Here is a 15,097-nt window from a genome sequence, read left to right as displayed (position 1 = left end):
GTCATGATTCTTGCGTTGGGTACAACTATGACTGGGAAGAAAACAAGGAAATAGAAAAGACGACTTAGGTCAAAGGTAGAAGTCGTTACTCCACCCTGGCTCCTTCGCCTCCCCTGTTTAGGACATCACTGCGCGTGGGTTCTCGGGGACCAGAGCTGGGCTCTAGTGCTGCCCTGGCAAGTCATTGCCGTCTTAACGTGAGCTCCTTTTCTACCCTGAGAGGATGAGTGTATGTGAAATTGGCATTCTCGAAAGCACTATACACCGGTTAGGAGTTTTCCGTTCTCTTTTCCAAAAGTTTTTCTTCCTAACTCTGTCCAAGGGCTTTTTGAGTTTATCACAGCTAAGACCCTCCCCTTGGTTTCGCAATTCTGCCCCCCAACACACCAAAGCCCGCGCCGCGTCAGGAGTCTTTTTTTCCCCCCTAGCGAAGGCGGGGACTCGGGCGGTGTTGGTTGGCAGCCGGCGACGCGGGGCGAAGCAGCAGCCGGCGGCGCCTGGCCAGTCCCGCAGCGCCCCGGGACCAGGCCCAGCCAGCCCGAGAGGGCGCCTGGAGGGTGTGCGCGCCCTGGACAACGAGGGTGCGCCAGCCCGGGGGTGCGCGCCCGGGACGCAGACTGTGCACCCGGCGGCTGCGTGCGCCTCGAAGCTGGGGTGTGCGTCTAAGCAGCGTCGGCCGGAGCACCCCGAGCCGCCTGAGGTCAGACTTCTGCAGCTCGCCAAGGTAAGGGGCTCTGCGATCGCAGCCCGGGGCGGTGCGTCTGCGGGGCGTCCAGCACCCCGCCCTGAGCGACCGGATTTTGGCCCCGGCCCTCGCCACGCTCCTCTAGCCTGCGCCGCGCGCCTCGCTCTCTCCCAGCGCCGCGTCCCCGTCTCCCTCCAAGGCAGAGGCTGCAGAAGCCTGGCTGAACTGGCGCCCTCGCCCCGGAGCCAGAGGTCTGAGACAGTGCGGGAGAGGGGACCGGGGTCGCGCGGGCTGCCCAGGGAGGGGCACCACTTCCTTTCCAGCCCGGACCTGCTGCCCGCGCCCTAATTCAATGCCGATGGAGGCCGGTGGGGAGGGGAGACCGCCTAGTCCTGCGGCTCAGGTGGTGCAGCCCCCGCCCAGCTTTTCGGAGCGAATCGCTGCAGATGCAGTTTGCGGAGCTGGGGGCACCTTGCTGCCGACCTCCCAGAACACCTGGACTCGAGCTTTTAGTTTCTCTCTCTTTTCGCAAAAGCCGCCCCCTAGTTCCTACCCTAGCACCCCTCGGCCCCTGGCTGAACTTTCCAGAGCTCTCATGAGGCCGCGACCTTGGGTGGAGGCAGTGAGGCCACTCTGGGGTGGGTGCAGCGGACGCCAGGGGCGCTTAGCCTAGCCTGCACGGCTTGCTGAGCCCCTTTTCCTCCCGGCTCTCCCTTAAGGTCAAATCTTTGACCGGCAGACTAGCGAGTATGGGAGTTGGAAAGCTGAGCCCCACGGCTCCTACACCGGCACTGAACATACTCTTGCCCTGGACATCTGCCGTGGACATCTGCCAGGGCTGTGAACCCGACAGTCTTAATTCCAGGCGCCCTGGGGTTCAGGCATGTAGGTAAGGAGGAACACTTTCCAGGAGAGAGAGATCACCCCTTCCTCAGCTGCTGAGTATGATCCCCTGAGGCCTGGTCAAGGGAGGGTCAAATGCCACCAGAGGCCAGGTGGAGACCTGGGGAGAAATCGAGAATCAACATGATTCCCCAGGAACTGCCTGGGTAAATGAAGTCCGAATTCCTCAGAGTCTCTCTGGACATGACAGAGACAGAGCTGCACTTGGACTAGAAGCTGAGTCCTTTCTAATGTTGCCTTTTCCAGTCCAGCCTTCAGCCTCACTGGGCCTTAATGTGTCTTGGGGACATCGGATTTCAGAATGGCTCCGGCTAGGGCAGACTTTCACTCAATCAGCAAACACTGGGCAAGGTAGTACGATGCAGAGGGGGACAAACGGGTACAAACTGGCTTCAGGGAACTTAGCTCAGTGGCCAAGACTGGCAAGAATCGAATCATTCAGAGAAATACAAAATTCTGCACACCGCGGAGTTCTTTGGAACGGAAGGATGAGGTGCATTGAGAACCTGTAATAGGTCTGGTAGTCAGTTGCTCAGGTTGAAAACTGACGGGAGTTAACTAGTTGAGGGTAGAAAGAGACTTCAGGCAAAGGGGCAGCATGTGACAGGGCCCTGCGGTGAGTTGCAGAGCCCATTAGAAGGACTGAAAGCCATTATTTACCAAATGATAACCAGAGTCCCAAATGAGCATGACCCTTTGTGCTGCCCCCAACTGAGCCCATCAGTGTCTTCCTTTCTCGGCCATAAAAATGGGCAGTTGGAGGGCTCTATCTAAGTTGCATGCAGAGAGAGGGACAGGCAGAGACCGGCAGCAGTTGCTGCCCCCCAGCCTCCGCACCCTCAGGCATGTACTTATCACCTTGGTCTGACAGCCCTTGCCCATGCACCCTGCCAAGAGCAGCAGTTCTTTCCTGCCCTCATCCCAATTGCCTATTCTGCTCACAACCTAGCAGAGCTTCTGCCCAACATTTTGGGAAATTGGTGCTAGGAATGGTGGCTCATTCTGACTTTTCTTTTTTTTAAAGAGAGTCACTCATTCGTTTTGCTATAGAGCACATACACTGGCCAGAGAGACAGAGACAGAGAGCAAGAAATCACCCCACCCTGGGGGAGGGGGAATGACCACGTTGCAATCCCTTCTCCATTCTCCTCTGAGGATTTTGGGCATGGACGCACATGCACCTGGCGTGAGTTTTAAGCTGCTAGGTCCGGGACTCAAACTGCAGTTGACTACGTAGGAGTCCAGTGACATAACCATTACACCATCTGCTGGTCCTCATTTTGACTTTTAAAACTATTAGGTTGTTGGGAAAGGGCCTATTTTTCTGTTTTTCTATGCAAAAAAATGCCTCAGGACTTTCCAGACAATGCAACAGAAAGAACTCATGGCATACAATGTAAAATTCCTTAGAGTGGTGTTCATGACATTTTCCAATCTGGGCCCTGCCTACCTTTACAGCCTCACTTCTGCTTCTACCACTTCTGCTGGTCCTCTGCAATGAGCAGCTCTATATTCTGCTAATTTTACCCTTCAGGAAGTTTCTGGACCACTCTACCTTTGCACATGCTGCCCTTTGAAATACCCTTTCGCTGGTCCCACCAGTGAATGCACACTTAGCCTTCGGTGTTGACGTTATACTTAAGTTCTTCCCCTCTGGAAGACCTTTTCTGACCAGCTCACGTGCTGCCTTTTCTTGGTTTCCAAAGCTCCCTGGACTGGACTCCAGTCCCAGTGAGTGTCAGCTGCACTGAGTACCTTAAAGCAAGACTTTCCTATCACATCGCTGGCTCTGCACCTCGCTCAGAAGCTTCTCAATACGTGCTCATGGCAGGGAAGCTGTCTAGTTCAGTTTTTTTTAACTTCTGTTTTTATGGGTGGGAGAGTGTTACATATATGTTTGAGATTCTGATGAAAATTAGGGCTACCCTCCTGCAAATGTACATAACCTAAAATACCTGGCCCACAACATCACATGATTCACAGCCCCCTTCGTTGACCCCATTCCAGAACTTTGGATTTTAATTTTGCAGGAAACAGAGGCTCAGTTTCATGCAAGGTCTACCTAAGTGCTCAACAGCTGGTAATGAACAGGAAGTCCCAGCTCCTGACCTCTGGGCAGGGCTCCTTCCACTGCTCTCTGCTTCTCTTAGCCAAGGAGCCTCTTTCGTCCCTGGCGCTTTGTGAAGGCCGCTGCTCATGGCTGGAAGATGGATATCTAGGTTTTGCCTCAGTTCAGTAGCAGCCTAAGGTGTGACAGGGAGAAAAATCTTATTATGGGCAGAGTTGACAATTAGGAAGACAGATGGGCCATCTCCCTGGCTTGTTTGCCACCCTGCGCCTGCAATGTTATTACATCTGTTTTAGCTGGAGGAGGATCACGTGGGCTTCACAGTTATCTCCAGGCCAGGGATTGGGCCGGGCCGGGTAATGCTCTGGACAGGACCACTGAGATCAAGGGCCCAGCTACTGGCCTTGTCAAAGCCTTCTTCGTGCAGAGTGGGTTAAGGGGAGAGCAGAGTTTTGCTTTCTGCCTCTGGAGCTCTTTATTTTTTAAGAGAGAGACTTTTGCTAGAGGGCCCATGTGCTCACAGGAGAGACAGAAAATGCCTCAGGACTTTCCAGACAATGCAACAGAAAGAACTCATGGCATACAATGTAAAATTCCTTAGAGTGGTGTTCATGACATTTTCCAATCTGGGCCCTGCCTACCTTTACAGCCTCACTTCTGCTTCTACCACTTCTGCTGGTCCTCTGCAATGAGCAGCTCTATATTCTGCTAATTTTACCCTTCAGGAAGTTTCTGGACCACTCTACCTTTGCACATGCTGCCCTTTGAAATACCCTTTCGCTGGTCCCACCAGTGAATGCACACTTAGCCTTCGGTGTTGACGTTATACTTAAGTTCTTCCCCTCTGGAAGACCTTTTCTGACCAGCTCACGTGCTGCCTTTTCTTGGTTTCCAAAGCTCCCTGGACTGGACTCCAGTCCCAGTGAGTGTCAGCTGCACTGAGTACCTTAAAGCAAGACTTTCCTATCACATCGCTGGCTCTGCACCTCGCTCAGAAGCTTCTCAATACGTGCTCATGGCAGGGAAGCTGTCTAGTTCAGTTTTTTTTAACTTCTGTTTTTATGGGTGGGAGAGTGTTACATATATGTTTGAGATTCTGATGAAAATTAGGGCTACCCTCCTGCAAATGTACATAACCTAAAATACCTGGCCCACAACATCACATGATTCACAGCCCCCTTCGTTGACCCCATTCCAGAACTTTGGATTTTAATTTTGCAGGAAACAGAGGCTCAGTTTCATGCAAGGTCTACCTAAGTGCTCAACAGCTGGTAATGAACAGGAAGTCCCAGCTCCTGACCTCTGGGCAGGGCTCCTTCCACTGCTCTCTGCTTCTCTTAGCCAAGGAGCCTCTTTCGTCCCTGGCGCTTTGTGAAGGCCGCTGCTCATGGCTGGAAGATGGATATCTAGGTTTTGCCTCAGTTCAGTAGCAGCCTAAGGTGTGACAGGGAGAAAAATCTTATTATGGGCAGAGTTGACAATTAGGAAGACAGATGGGCCATCTCCCTGGCTTGTTTGCCACCCTGCGCCTGCAATGTTATTACATCTGTTTTAGCTGGAGGAGGATCACGTGGGCTTCACAGTTATCTCCAGGCCAGGGATTGGGCCGGGCCGGGTAATGCTCTGGACAGGACCACTGAGATCAAGGGCCCAGCTACTGGCCTTGTCAAAGGCTTCTTCGTGCAGAGTGGGTTAAGGGGAGAGCAGAGTTTTGCTTTCTGCCTCTGGAGCTCTTTATTTTTTAAGAGAGAGACTTTTGCTAGAGGGCCCATGTGCTCACAGGAGAGACAGAGAGACAGAAAGTGAGAAATTACCCTTTAGGGGGGATAGCCACACTACAATCCCCTCTCCTCCATTCTCCTCCTGGGATCTTGGGCACGCAAGCACATACGCCTGGCATGAGTTTTAAGCTGCTGGGTCCGGGACGTGAACCGTGATTGATTACATGGGAGTCCAGCATTGTAACCATTATGCTATCTGCTGGGTCCCCTGCCTCTGGAACTCTTGTCTGCTTATCCCATTTACTGCAACAAGACACCTGCTTTAGGCTATACCATCTCTATGTGCAGATCAGGATCTTTGTTTGTTCGGTAATTCACTCACCCATTAAAATTGCATTGAGAAGGACCAGGACCAGCAGATGGCATAATGGTTATGTCACTGGACTCCCACATAGTCGACTGCAGTTCAAATCCCAGACTTGGCGGCTTTACCCTCATACTGGGCACATGTGCATGTGTGCCCAAAATCCCAAGAAGAGAATGGAGGAGAAGGAATTGTGGCATGGCCATCCCTCCCAGAGGGTGATTTCTCACTTTCTGTCTCTCTGGTGAGCATATGTGCCCTATACTAAAAATCTCTCTAACATAAATAAATAAATTAATTAAAATGAAAACTGCATTGAGAGCTGGCCCTATGGCTTGGGAGTTAAGGGAGCTGGATCCTACATGGCCAGTCACACAATTTGAGGCTCAACCCTGGGAGCTTGAAAAACAGGCAGGGTGCATGTCCATGAGTGTCCCAAATCCTAACACTATGAAAAAATGGAGCGAGGATGGGTGCTCACATCTCATTGAGGGATGCTCTCTCCCTCTCCCTCTCTCTCCGTCTCTGTCTGGCAAGTGCATGCACCCTCTGGCTAAACAAAACAAGGCAAAACAAAAACCTGCCTCGAGTCTCTTCTGTGCCAGGCACTGGGCTGATTCCAGCTTATACGCGCGGGCCATGTGATATGTGGCAGCACATATGCATTTCTGCTCTGCAGGAGGAAGGGAGAAGGGAACTTTCATCACTAATCCTACTCATTCTTAGGAGGCGTGGTGGGAGGACATTTAGGACTTCTTAATGCTGAGGACGTGCCCACTTTTAAAACTTGATGTCATGTAAGTGGTGTCAGCTCTGCAGGAGGAATTCCATTTTCGTCACTGTGAAATGGGTTTGATAATGGCCAGTTCTTGTCTCGGGGTGATGGCGCGGATGCAGTTATCAAAGAGCTACTCAGTTCTGGGTGTGAAGCAGAAGTCAGTGTAATCATAGTGTACTGTGTGGTCAGCCCTGGCACACTCAGGCCTCACAATAACCTAGTGATAGTTACTCTTACAAGCCCAGTGTTCATTCAGGAAAGGGAGGCTCAGAGAGGTTAAGTGACTTGCCCAAGGTCATGGAATGAATAACCCATAAGACTCAGATTTGATGGAGGTCTCTGTCTCTGAGATCGGATGGCTAACCACTCCGTGCGATTCTGGAAGAGGGTTTGTGGGGAGAGGCATTGGCGTGGAGGCCAGGAGACCCTGGGAACCTACAGCTGCTGCTAACTAGCTGTGTGATTTAGAGCTGAGCCATAACCCCTCTGGGCCTGAGAACACTGGTCTCCCAGGCCGAGTTGAAGGAAAAGGCTTGTTTCTATTAGGCCTTTCTGTAAACAGCTTCAAATCTACACAGGTAATATTTCAAAGTAGGATTAAAGGAAAAGAGAGGGCCCTCCTGCTAAAAATAAGCCTGTCACAGTTTCCCGGATAAAATAAATGCTGTCCCAACATTTCAAGGAGATGGTTAATGTGATATGTAGGCAGTTATAGATTGGCGGTGTCTGGAGGAAGCGGGCCGAGTGTTTCTTCTCCAAAGGAGAAAAGTCTATTTTCAAAAGAAATGCCTCCCTGTCTCGCCCAGGCCTGGCCCTGCCCCACAAATGACTTTCTGGGGACACAGGCATTGTGGGAGAAAATACAAATCCCAATTCCCATCTCCCTCCCATTTTTTTCCCCCAAAGTAAATAAAACTTGTTGGCTGGATGTATTATTATTTTTTTTAATGTGGCTGTGGCTTTTCCCCCTTTGTGTGGAAGGATCCTTTGTGTCTGCAGAGTTTCCTTTGGTATTTTCTAGTTCGTGGCTCTGGCATCAAGTGACAACGGGGCAGAGAAATATGGCATTGGGGAGAATTTGCTGCATGCAGAGAGAAAGCAGCTTTCAGTGCCATGCTCCTCCATGGCCTGGTCCTGTCCCATGGCCCAGAGACACCAGCCCTCAGTGAAATTGATTCCAGTATTCTTAGCAGGGCACCAAGCAGCCAGATGTTTCCAGGTGTGGGGCTCATCATGGGTTTCTTATATGCCCGTTCAACACACTTCTGCCTAGGAAGATAAAGCATTTGACTCTGGGAGAAAAGTTTACAAAGACAGAATTTTGCATGGCCCTGTGACGTTGACTCACACGGGAGGGTTCTGGATTTGCATCCTGAGACCTCCCCAAGCTGGCTGATCCTGCACAGGCTGCAGCTAGGGGTGGAATGTCATCCAGATCCCGCTGTCTGTCTGTCTGTCTCTCTCTCTCTCACTCATGGAAGAAATAAATAGAAATAAATAAATAAATGAACTTTGGGGGAAAAAAAGAATGTCAGGTTGGGTGGTGGCTAAATATAATCTAGTGGTCAGGGTCTATATTTATTAGATACAATACCAGAGTACTTCAGAAAGTTTGTGGAAAATGGAATTCAAGTATGAGTTCATTTTGGTACCAAAAAATAAGAAAGTGAAATTTTCACATAGTTTTTTCATAATATGTGTTTTCTGTATGCTTTTAAAAGATGCCTTCATATTCTGTGTGTGTGCGTGCATGTGTGTGTGCGTGCATGTGTGTCTGTAGGGCATTTTGTCAGTAATATTTGAATTTTTTAGGAGATTGTTTGCTCATATAATTTGTGTGATTTAAAATAAATCAATAAATAACAAAGGGCATTGCCCTCTGGCTTTCAATAAAAGGGGGAGTGGAAGGACCAGTAGATGGCATAATGGTTATGTCACTGGACTCCCATGTAATTGACTGAAGTTCGAGTCCCAGACCGGCATGTGCGCATGCATGCCCATGATCCTGAGAGGAGAATAAGGAGAAGAAATTGTGGCATTGCCACCTCCCATGGGTGATTTCTTGCTCTCTGTCTCTCTGTCTCTCTGTCTCTCCGGTGAGTGCATGTGTCCTATAGCAAAACTCTCTCTAATAAAAGGAGGGGAGTAGAGTGAGGGGAAGGGAAAGGCACTTCACCATTTATTAGCCCTGTGAGCCTGAGCAAATGATTCAAGGTCCCCAAACTTCAACTTCCTAAACTGTAAATTGGTATGGTTAATACTTACTTAGAGTTCCTCCGACTTCCTTAAATTTTTTTAAAGAAATATTATTTAGTTATTTAATTCCATTTGTTATTATTATTTAATTTGATTATAGAGAAACAGAGAGAGAGAGAAAGGGAAAGCAAGCAGCCAGATCCAGTACTAGAACCATGGTCTACCATATGGGAGTCCAGTGCCTTAACCACCATGCCATCTGCCAGTCCCCCAAGTTAGTTTTTTTTTTTTTTTTTTTGGAGAGGTTTTTGCTATAGGGCGCATGTGCTCACCAGAAAGACAGAGAGAGACATAGAGACAGAAAGTGAGAAATCACCCCCCAGGGGGCATGGCCACGCTGTAATCCCTTCTCCTCCATTTCCTCTTGGGATCTTGGGCATGCACACACATGTACCTGGTGTGAGTTTAAGCCACCAGGTCTAGGACTCGAACCGTGATCGACTACATGGGAGTCCAGTGACATAGCCATTACATCAACTGCTGGTCTCTCCCCCTCAGTTAGTTTTAATGAAGGAAGAGAGAAGCCATAAAATGCAGTACTGACATCTAAGCCCAGGCCTGGAAGAAGGCCAGGCATCCTGGAGATGCATGATGTCATGAAGAAGTTCTGAGTCAAGGTCATTCCGGTGGTGCAGCTGGTCTCTGGTCTTCACTCTGTGGGGCACCTTTGAGTGCCACTGACTTAACTTGGCATCTGCCCACCCCAGCCCTTGCCTGACTATCACAGGCATTTGCTGCTTAGTTCAAGAGAGTTGTAGAGAGGATCCCAATGTCTGAGCACAGTTCTCTGAACGCTGAGATTTTTCTCTGCAGGCCATGTCTGGGCAGTGGTCTGGCAGCCTGGGCATGGGGTGCCGCTGAGGCAGGTGTCCTCCCTGGGTCAGTCGGATCTGGGGGTAGACAGAGGCGGCTCCTATGTGCAGAACTCTGAGTTTGGGGCAGGAAGGCTGTTGGTGGAGGTTCTTTGAGGAGGTAAACTTGAGTTGGAACTCAGGAATATGCACAGAACAAATAGTTGTAAAGGTAGGGCCAGTAGATGGCATGGTGGTTGAGGCGTAGATTCCCATGCAGCTGACCACAGTTTGAGTCCTGGACCTGGCGGCTTGCTTTCTTACTTTCTCTCTCTCTGGTGAATTAAAATAATAATAATAATAAATTAATAACTCTTAAAAAGAAAAAAAGTTTAAAGGGCCTAACAGGGATTCCTAACTTGGTGTCAACAGCCCAAGTTGTACTGAGTTTGGAGGAGTTGTGAACTTGGGTGGTAAAAAAAGAACATCTTTATTTAGCATTTGCTTCTAATGTGGTTATAGGCAATAAACCACGAAGTAGTCACAGTACCTGTGATAATGCCACCAATAGAAATATATTGTCATATTACATTTTAGCTGCTACAGATATTTTGAAGAATTATTTATGCCTATTGGGGCTTTGAAATTATAGAGGTTATTATACCCACTGCTAGAGTTTGCTATTCAGTGCGTTAATAAAGAACATATATTACTACATTATGCACTGGGTTTTTTTTCATTTTAATAATTATATTTCAATGTTATTGGTTTTCTTTGTATCCAAGCTATACATTTTATTTTATGCATTTTAAAATGTTTGAGAAAGAGTCCATAAGCTTAACCAGTCTGCCAAAAGGATGAAGGTGCATGGAAAGATTAAGACTCCTGAGAGGGAACAGACAGTTGGCGTGATGGCTATGTCACTGGACTCACATGTAGTTGACTGCAGTTCGAGTCCCAGACCTGGTGGCTTAAACTCATGCCGGATGTGTGCATGTGCATGCGTGCTCAAGATCCCAAAGGAGAATGGAGGAGAAGGGATTGCAGCATGGCCATCCCCCTGGGAGAGGTGATTTCTCGCTTTCTGTCTCTGTCTCTCTCTGTCTTTCTGGTGAGCGCATGCGCCCTATAGCAAAAACCTTTCTAAAAAAAAAAAAAAAAGACTCCTGACAGGAAGGCAGTAAACTTTATTTCCAATTTCCTACCCTCTGTCACCCTTACCTTTCATTTACTATCTACCAGTCTAATTAGTGGAAAACATTCTTAAGCAGTTGTAAATTCCATTTAATAGTTGGCAGATTTGTGAAAGCACAGAACGTGTGGTTTCCGTGGAAGGTTTTCATGTATATCCTGAGGTTAATTTACAAATTGCCGGCCATGTGAGTGCCTTGTTAGGCCCTTCCTGTCAGCTGGCAAATCCGCCATCCCCATGCTGAGTTCTTGGCCCACCCCATGCAAAGGGACAGTGAGGTCCCTGCAAGGTTCAGGAGAGTTTAGGCTAATTGATGAATCCTTTGATCAGATGTAAGCTAGAAGTCTAGGAAGGAGAAGAAGCACAAGAAGTAGCTTTGAAGTGGGTCCTGAGATGGGAGACTACCAGAGGCAGACCGAGGAGAGAGGGTGGAGGAGGACTGGCCCCCTGTCAGTTTTGAAGGGGAAGCCAGGAGAAAAGGGAGTCAGCTGGAGCTACTCTAATTAGCGGTTGGTTTTGGCTGCCTTGTATTCAACACTTGACATGAGCCAGACACTGTGCCCTTTAAACATTGCAGTCCTTTACCCCTACCCAACTACCCCGTAAGGCATGGCTGCCATTATTCCCACTGCATCGGTGAGCAAAGAGAGGCTCTAAGACATTAAATACTTGTGTCAGGTCACAGAGGAGCTCAGCCCAGACTGGGCTGCTCTTAACCAGCGACAGGTAACCCAGAAGAGTCTGTTTGGAAAGCACCGGCTGCCATTTTGTTTTGGTAGGAAGACACCTACTCCATCCTCATCTTCCCAGCCCATCTCCCCAGCCTTTTGCCTATTCTCATGCCTCCTCCCTTCCCTTCCCTTCCCTAGCCTCAACCTACTTATTCTTATGAGAGTGAGAATAGGACAAAAAGTACAAGCAAAAGCCGTGGACTCAGGCAGAGCTGGCTCTGCCCCTTGGCTGTGACCATGCTGAGCCTCGGTTTTCATATCTGTGAAATGGGGGCAATGATGCCTCCTTCCTAAATGTGCATGTTCTCTCTCCAGTGCTTCCATGCTGTTTTGGATGGATCTTTCCACTCGGGTGCCTCCAGGTCCTCCCAGGCTGGGTGAAATCATTCCATCTTCCTCACCTGTGGGCTTCTGGAGGCGGGCTTCCTGCTTCCCTCCGCCTGCCTGTGGGCAGCAGGGAGCACTCCGTGAACAGTTCAGTAGTGGTGCCCTGCGTGGCTGTCTCCTCTGGGAACAAGTCGTGTTCCTCAGAGCTCCACACAACATTTGGCATTGAGTCCTCAGTGGAACCTTGATTGAAAAACAAATGTATGGCATCTTTCAATCCCCTTTTCAGGGCACCCTGTCCCTCTTTGGCACCCTAATCCCCCCAGACACATAGTCTGGGCTCCATCACCTAGAACTAGTCTCTCTTTTTTTTTTAATTTTTTTATTTTAAGAATTATTCATTTTATTTTATTATTCATTTATTTATTTTTAATTTGACCAGAGAGAGGTTAAGCAAACCCCCAGGTCTGGGACTCGAGCCACAGTTGGCCATGTGGAGTCCAGAGCTTTAATCACCATGCCACCTGCCATTACCCCTCCCCTTTCAATGGTCTCTGCATCTTTCTCTTCCTCTCGCCAGTACCACCTAAGACTCACTTCCCTTTGATCATAAATGCCGCCCTGGCAGAGCTGAGCGCTGGCCTCCTCGGGCTTGTCTGTGGTCATCACCCTTTGAGCTGGAAGAATGCTCACTGATTACCTAGACCACCCCCTCATATGACAGCCGAGGACTGACGGACCCTGGGGACCAGCCAGGGCAGGTGACAGACCCGGGGTTGCACAGGGAGTGATGGCTGGGCTAGATGAGCATTTGTGCTCTCTCGCACCAGTTCTCTGTCCTGCCCTGACACTACCCCTGACATGTCCCTTGCACACTGGTAAATGCGCTGGGATTTGTAGGCCGGGGAGAGAGAGAGCAGCACATTCTTCTGCAGGAGCTTGCTTGCCTCTGCCTTGCCCAGCCTGGGGCTGGCTTCGCTGACCTGACCTCCTCCCTCATTCTGCCCTCATGTCCCTCGACTTGACCAGCTGCTAAATGGGGCCCTGTGTCAGGGAGGCCGTGGGTGGCCGCCCTCGGTGATGCCAGAGGCTCCTGCCCTGAGAGCTCTGCCAGTGGGCAGAGCTGAGGTCCCAAATTCCCAACATTGGAGCCATTCCTGCGGATCCTTTGTCCTCCCCAGAGAGCCATTATAACATGCAAACGTGTCACCGAAAGGGGAATGTGTTAGCCCGCTATAATGTGGCCCTGTGGAAGAGTAAAACGCCCCAGGCTTTGGTTTAGAGGGTGCCTATTTGTAAAATGGGGACGAGAAGAGATCATGTTACAGGGTTACCCCAAGGTGACATGAGACATGCATATAAAGCCCTTAACACATACTATGTGGTCAAGAAAAGGGACTTCTGCTGCTGCCTTAAATCAGCAGGATTATTTGATCAGTTTCCTAGCTGAAGTCCTGGTTCTTGCTAGTTTTTTTCTTAAGCATTTTGTTTATTTAAGTAACATGGTCTTTAATTTTCAGGCTTTACCCATTATAATTATAAAACAATGTTGAACTCCTTTTATGTTTTTCCTTTAAAATAATTTGTAAAAGCCTCTCTCACTGGCTTATTGAGGACTTACCAGCCTAAAGCGCCTGCAGATGCTGGGCCTGCCAGGCTCACCATCAGCCTGGTGTGACTGCTGGCCCCCTACCCCCATATCTGTATGTTGAAGTCCTAACCCTAAGGTGATAGCATCAGGAGGGCTCCTTGGGGAGGTACTTAGGTCATGAAACTGGGGTTGGGACCCCAGAGAGCTTTCTTGCTGTCTTGCCCTCTGGCCCCTTCTGCCATGTGGGGACACAGCAGGAAGCTGGTAGTCTGCAGCCCAGAGGAAGCCCCTGTCCAGAGCCCGAGGCACCACTTTAGCCTCCAGAACCGTAAGGAATAAGCGTCTGCTGTTTCTAAGTCACCCCGCTGGCAGCCCAAACAAAGACACCTGGTCTTTGAGCTCTCTGGGGTGGAGTGAACGTCACTGGAAGTCTGAGGAAGGTGCTGGGTGGATCACTAAGGGAGGAGACAGGGGAAGGACAGAAGAGAAACCGGAAGTGATGCTTAAAGGGCTTGGGAAGGGGCCTGGGAATCCTGCCCAACCCCCTCTGGGAGGGAATTGACCCCTGACCTTTCTCTTAGATCTCCTGCCTTCCCTTCAAGTTCTCAGAGGTCTAGATTCCCTGGGGGAGTCCCGCCCCAGCCAGCCTTCTTTCCCTGGCTTGATGGGGGTCATGGGCCTCAGGAGCCCAGAGTGTTCCCCAGCCCTGATCCCAGGGTGGCTCTCAGTGGGTGCTGTCAACTGCTCCTTTGAGAACATCAACCTGCGGGTGTTCTGGTTTCTCCTGAGCCCAGGAGGGTGGAGATGAGAGCAGGAGACGCCGTCTGGCTCCTACCTGTGATGGGACGGGGTGGGGGTGCCATGACACAGGAGTTCTCCAGACACCACAGAGCCCCACATCCAGGCTCGTCTGATGGGGATACCCCCACCTCCTTCCTGACTCAGGAAGGCCTGTACTCTGCCGGCAGCTGTCCTGGGCAGTGAGGATTTTGTCCAGCATGGCTGGTATGGGCCCCTCCAATTCCCTTTCTTGCCAGCCCTTGGGAAGGTTCGTCCCCACCATCACCTGTCTTTACTGAGATTATGCTTCCAAAACAGAGCCTGACTGGGGCAGAAAATCACTTTCCCCTAAGGCTAGAGACCAGAAGCAAAGGGTGGACAGAAGTGAGTGCTGGTTCCTGGACCCAGAAGGGGAGCAATAACTTGCCACCTGCCTGTCCCCCTGAGGTGGACAGCCATAGCCTCCCTGGTGAGCTGCTTTGGGTTTGTGGCATGATGGGGCCAGCAGCAGTCCCTGCCCAGAGCAGGGCTTAGAGCCAGGCAGCTCGCCCCAGCTCACAGTTCCTGGATCCTTCTGCTACCCAGTAACTGCTGGCTGCTTACCTGCTCTGGGCTAGGCACTATGCTAGGCAAGTTGTTTACAATCGAATGGAAGAGGGGACCAGCAGTTAGCATAATGGCTATGTCGCTTGACTCCCATGTAGTCGACTGCGGTTTGAGTCCTGGACCCGGTGGTTTAAACTCACGCTGGGTGCATGCATGTGTGTGCCCAAGATCCCGAGAGGAGAATGGAGGAGAAGGGATTGTGGCGTGGCCATCCCCCTGGAGGGGTGATTTCTCACTTTCTGTCTCTCTGTCTCTCTCTGTCTTTCTGGCGAGTGCACGCGCCCTATAGCAAAAACCTCTCCAA

General features: G+C 50.1%; 1 protein-coding gene across 1 annotated transcript in view; it reads left to right on the top strand.

Moving 5' to 3' along the window:
* Positions 1-518: 518 nt before the first annotated feature.
* KANK4 (KN motif and ankyrin repeat domains 4) overlaps positions 519-15,097 on the top strand; it is a 99,465-nt gene continuing 84,886 nt past the window's right edge. The window contains exon 1 of the mRNA XM_006147516.1: positions 519-724. The gene's annotated coding sequence lies outside the window, so the exon portion shown is untranslated. The remainder of the gene's footprint in view (positions 725-15,097) is intronic.

This window comes from Tupaia chinensis, unplaced genomic scaffold, assembly GCF_000334495.1.
Source record: "Tupaia chinensis unplaced genomic scaffold, TupChi_1.0 Scaffold000215_1, whole genome shotgun sequence".
NCBI lineage: Eukaryota > Metazoa > Chordata > Mammalia > Scandentia > Tupaiidae > Tupaia > Tupaia belangeri.
Note: the sequence above shows the minus strand (reverse complement) of the source record. Positions and strands in the feature narration are given on the sequence as shown.